General features: G+C 36.1%; 1 pseudogene; it reads left to right on the top strand.

Annotated features, from left to right (window-relative positions):
• Positions 1 to 3,793: 3,793 nt before the first annotated feature.
• LOC118525252 (ADP/ATP translocase 2 pseudogene) lies at positions 3,794 to 4,729 on the top strand (annotated as a pseudogene).
• The last annotated feature ends 1,003 nt before the right edge of the window (positions 4,730 to 5,732 follow it).

Below are 5,732 nucleotides of genomic sequence, written 5' to 3'. Positions count from 1 at the left end.
TAACATAGTATGTACCATCTGTCTACCAGAGTGCCTGGTATATGACCTTTCCATACAGTAACTATTTGTACTTGTATTTATGAAAACAAAGGCAATCATGATATTAAGTCATATTTTTAGTGACCATTCACCTTAATCAAACTGATTATGACTTCCTTCCTATACATGCTGCTCTCTAGCATTCCATCCCAGAGCACAGATACTAAGCAGTGAAGTTAAACTGCAAAAGAAAAGACTTAAAAGAAAGATCACTCTCCTAACTCAGTGATATCACCCATATTCTACTCCAAAAATTCATCTTTCATGATATAAGAATCTAACAATTTGCTATCTTTCTCCTGAGTGTTGTACTACTTAAGTGCCTAGATATTTTGGTCTGTGAAGAATACTTTCCGAAGTATGAATTATTTGAAAAGAGAAAAGGAAGGAGGGAAGGAGAGAGAAAAGAAGGAGGAAAGGAGGGGGAAAGGAAGGGATAGGAGGGAGGGAAAGGGAAAAGCAGGAGGGATTCCCCTTGTGAATAAATAGAGAAGGAATATAAAACAGATAAATTTACTAAGAGATACCATTATAGTCTTAGGGGCTACTGACTCTGATCTTGATTCAGTGGTTTTCCTGTGATAGATTTCATTGGCCTATGGAAGTAGAAGTTAAGGACCTGGGTCCTTCTAAGGATACAAACTATATCTAAGATCCCTAGCTATCAATAGGTCCCTGTAATGCCTGATCACTTTGCAAAAGGAAAAACTAAAATTCCCAAAATAATTCCACTTTCAATAATGAGCATCTAGGTAATTTTGACCAACCTTCCTGCTAAAAGCAACTTTACAAGTAGGACAAATTAAAAATAAAATTCTTAGTTTTACTAGATAAGAATAAGTTCCTAAGAATTAGCAGGCTGAGTTAAACTGGATGCTTTGGAATCCAGAGAAGTGAAGTGAGCCCTATACTTGGGCTGTGTTTGCTCTAAGGTCATTTTCCTTTCCAGAAGATGAAATCAGGAGGCTGAGCTGAAAATTTTACAGCCTCACAGGATTAGGAGATCAAAAATCTTGATCCACTTGGTCTCTAGTTGGGGAACTACTGAATCATCCCCACCACTGTAAGCAGATACTGAAATGGTTATACCCTAGAAGATTAACTGGAATTAAACTATCCCTACTGTACCTAGCATTCAAATCATCTGGATAGACCAGAAAATATGAAATCCAATAAAGGAGAAACTGACTTACTAGTGTCCTTATGTGTCTAGAATAATTCTTGAAGGAAGAAAACAGTATCTTATCATCAAAAAAAATTTTTTTTTTCAAATAAGCAGTGAGATTGGGGGTTAGACACAGAGACAGAACTATAAACACCTATAACTAGACTGTAAAACAGCTATGCTTATGATGTTTAAAAATAAAGAGGAGGGGTACCTGGGTGGCTCAGTCGGTTAAGCATCCAACTCTTGATTTCACCTCAGGTCATGATCTCAGGGTCCTGGGATCGAGTCCTCCATCAGGTTCTCTGCTCAGCAGGGAGTCTGCTTGAGGAATCTCTCCCTTTCCCTCTGCCCCTTCCTCCACTCATGCTCTCACTTTCCCTTTCTCTCAAATAAATAAACAAATCTTTAAAAATAAATAAATAAAGGGACACCTGGGTAGCTCAGTTAGTTAAGCATCTACCTTTGGCTCAGGTCATGATCCTGGGGTCCTGGGATCAAGTCCTGCATCAGGCTCCTTGCTCAGTAGGGAGACTGCCTCTCGCTCTGTCTGCAGCTTCCCCTGCTTGTGCATGCTCTCTCTGACAAATAAAATCTTTTAAAAATAATAATAAATAAATAGGAATGTCACACTTGAATATTTAAGCAAGAAAATAGTAATTATATAAAATGATTGAACGGATCTGAAAAAAATCAAATAGAATTTCTAGAATAGTATGATAAATGCTGCAGTCAATAGACTGAGACAACTGAGAAGACAGTTAATTTAAGGGGAAGAAAAAGAAATTAACTAAAATGAAGAACAGATCATCAAAAAGTGGGAAATAAAAAAGAGAAAACACGGGATAAAAATAAAGGCTGCAACAAGGATTTAATTAGAATCTCAGAGAGTACAAAGCAGTATGCAATTTTTGGTGAAATTATGGATGAGAAGTCTATTGTATCTCAAGCAGGTAAATGAAAAGAAATCTACACATACCACATCACACAAAAACTACGGAGGAAAAAAAAAGACAAACAAAATGGTAGAAGCAATTACAGAAAAAAAAGATTACCTCCAAAAAAGGGAGCAATTAGATGTTTAGCTGACTTCTCAAGAGCAAGAATAGAAACTGGATGTAATAAAATTTTCTCTCAAGGGATTGAGAGAAAATAACTTACCAACCTAAAATTCAATATCTGGGGAAAATACTTTTCAAGGATGAGGCTAGACAAAGACAATTTGAGATTGAAAAACAAAAACAAAAAACAACTGGGTGAATCTACCACTAGCAACCCCAATCTTAACAACATATCAGAGAAAGTTTTTCAGGCAGAAAAACAATCTATGAGAGAGAGAAAGTATAGTAAATGTAGTATAATCATGGCTGGTGGGGTTTAATGGAAGTTAAACTGCTCTATAGTCCTCTATAGAGTAAAACAATTTATCAGCCTAAGGCTTTGATAAGTCGTGGGAGCATATGGCAATATCTGTAATAACAACTAAAGAGAAATTGATTGTATAACTTTAAACTAATCCAGCAGTGGTAAAAAAAAAATACAACGATTTAAAAAAAAAAAAGGGAAGAAGAGAAATAAGAAACACAGAACAAATGAAAACACTTTGTGTTAAAAAACTATAAAGTCTAATATCAAAAATTACTTTTAATATAAAAAGTAAATATTCTATTTTTTAAAAATTGTCAGTTGTATTTTTAAATCCCTATTGTTTATAGAAAAATATTTAAACATTAATGATTTAAACATACAGGATATAGATTTGTAAGTTAAAGGCTAGAAAAAAAATTATGATACAAAGAGCAACAGACTGCTGGCATAGATATATTAATATCAGTAGACATCAGAATTAAGGCAAAGGCATTATTAGAAATCAAGAGGATCACTTCATAATGATAAGAGTTTAATTCACCAGGACCACATAAACATTTTAATTTCTTAAATCTAATAACTGGCCTTGAATATTAAAAAGCAAATATTGACATAAGTACAAGGACAAATGGAAAATCTATGATGATAGTGGAAGCTTTTAATATTTCTCTCTAGGCACATAACAGAAGAACTGGGGAAAAGCAGAATATTTGAACAACCATGATAATGAAACAACTGCAGAATGTATGTGCTGGGCAAGCACACATGAAACCTTTTTTAAAAAAACTGACTGGGGGGGCACCTGGGTGGCTCAGTCAGTTAAGGGTGGGATTCTTGGTTTCTGCTGGGGTCATGATCTCAGGGTCGTGGGAGGGCAGGGCGTTGGGCTCCTGGGCTCTGCGTAGAGTCTGCTTGAGATTCTCTCTCCCTCTCCCTCCCCCTCTGCCCCTCCACCCGTTCATGCACTCTCTCTAAAATAAATAAATAAAAACTTTAAAAACACAACAAAACAAAAATTGACTGTGTACTGGCCTATAAATCAAGCCTCAAAATACTTCAAAGAATTGAAAATTTTATTTTTTCTGACCATAATAAATTTTTACTAGGAATCAATAACAAAAAATAACTAAAAACATCCAAATGTTTGGAAATCATAATGGAAAATTTAAAACATATTGTGATGTTATTGAAAATGAAAATACCAGATATCAATATTAGAAGATGAGTCCTGGAGTCCCAGCTAGTTCCTATCACAGTCCCCCAGTTGCCCACCTCCTCTTTCCTTCCAATAGGACAGATGCCAGTGTGTCCTTCGCCAAGGACTTCCTAGCAGGTAGAGTGGCCTGGCCATCTCCGAGACTGCGGTAGCACCCTTCCAGTGGGTCAGGCTGCTGCTACAGGTGCCGCATGCCTACAAGGAAATCACCACAGATAAGCAATACAAGGGCATTACAGACGGCATGGTTCGCATCCCCAAGGAGCAGGAAGCCCTGTCCTCTTAGTGTGGTAACCTGGACAATGTCATCAGATACTTCCCCACCCAAGCTCTCAACTTTGCCTTCAAAGATAAATCAAGCAGATCTTTCTGGGTGTGGACAAGAGGACCCAGTTTTGACGCTACTTCTCAGGGAATCTGACATCAGGTGGTGCCGCTGGGGCCACATCCTTGTGTTTTGTGTATCCTCTTAATTTTGCCCATACCTGTCTAACAGCTGATGTGGGCAAAGCTGGGGCTGAAAGGGATTCTGAAGTGACTCCTTGGTTGAGATCTATAAATCTGATGGGATTAAGGGCCTGTAGCAAGGCCTTAATGTGTCTGTGCAGGGCATTATCTGCCAAGGTGCCTACTTTGGTATCTAGAACACTGCAAAGGGAATTCTTCCAGATCTCAAGAGTATGCACATCTTTATCAGCCGGATGAGCGTACAAACTGTCACAGCGGTTGCTGGGTTCACTTCCTATCCATTTGACACTGTTCATCGCCAAATGATGATGCAGTCAGGGCACAAAGGAACTGACAAGTTTGACTGCTGGAGGAAGATTGCTCATGATGAAGCAGCCAAAGCTTTTTTCAAAAGTTCATGGTCCAATGTTCTCAGGGGCATGAGTGGTGCCTTTGTGCTTATCTTGTATGATGAAATCAAGAAGTTCACATAAGTTATATCCTAGTCCCCCACTCCCACCCCGTGAACAGTCGTATTGTATTATATAACATATCTTGGGCATTCCTGACCAACTGTCTATTTATAAATGGCAACTATTTACTGATTGGAAATGGGAAGCAATAATATTCATCTGACCAGTTGTCTCTTAAAGCTATTTCCATGATGATGGGACTCTATTATATTGTTTATTTCAGTCACTCCTGATAAATTTGAAGAAATAAAAAAATATCTGAAATATTTAAAAAAAGGAAGATGAACTAAAATGTGTTCTTTTGAACATGTGTTTCTTCTGAAAACACATAACACACATGCATATATGTTAAGAAAGAGGAAAAAGTGAGTCAAGCATACATCTCAAAATTAGAAAATGAAGAACAAAATAGACTGAAACAAAGTAAAAAAATAAATAAGAGAGCAGAGGTAAAATAGAATATATATATAATATATACATAAAATATTATATTTTTATAGGACCCACAAAGTCAAAAGTAGCTTATTAGGAAAAAAAAAACAAAAATCAACTACTAAACATAAAATCTACAAACCTCTAGTGAAGTTGAAGGACAAGAAAAAGAGAGAAGATACAAACACTCAGCATTGGGCTTAGAAAAGTCTTCACTACAGATCCTATGGTCATTAGGAAAATAATGAGGAAATTATAAGCAATTTTATAACTTAATTGACTTCAAATGAATATATATTAAGTTCATGGTAATTTCATAATTTATCAAAAATGACACAAAATTTACAGAAAATCTGAATTGTTATTTAACTATGGGAGACGCTAGATCTATAATTTAAAACTGAATGAGAAAATCTGTGCCAAGAGAGAGTCTCTGATAAATGTTACCAAACACTTAAGAAAGATATAATACCAATACATGTTCTTTTTCAAAGATTAGAATAAAACTCATTTAATGAGCTTGGCCAACTGCAAGTTAAAAAAAAAAGGTGAGAAGAACAGTAAAAGAAATAAGTTAAAGGCTAATCACAAC

This window comes from Halichoerus grypus, chromosome 3, assembly GCF_964656455.1.
Source record: "Halichoerus grypus chromosome 3, mHalGry1.hap1.1, whole genome shotgun sequence".
In the NCBI taxonomy this organism is placed as follows: domain Eukaryota; kingdom Metazoa; phylum Chordata; class Mammalia; order Carnivora; family Phocidae; genus Halichoerus; species Halichoerus grypus.
The sequence above is the reverse complement of the archived record's forward strand: the minus strand, read 5'-3'. Positions and strand labels throughout refer to the sequence as shown.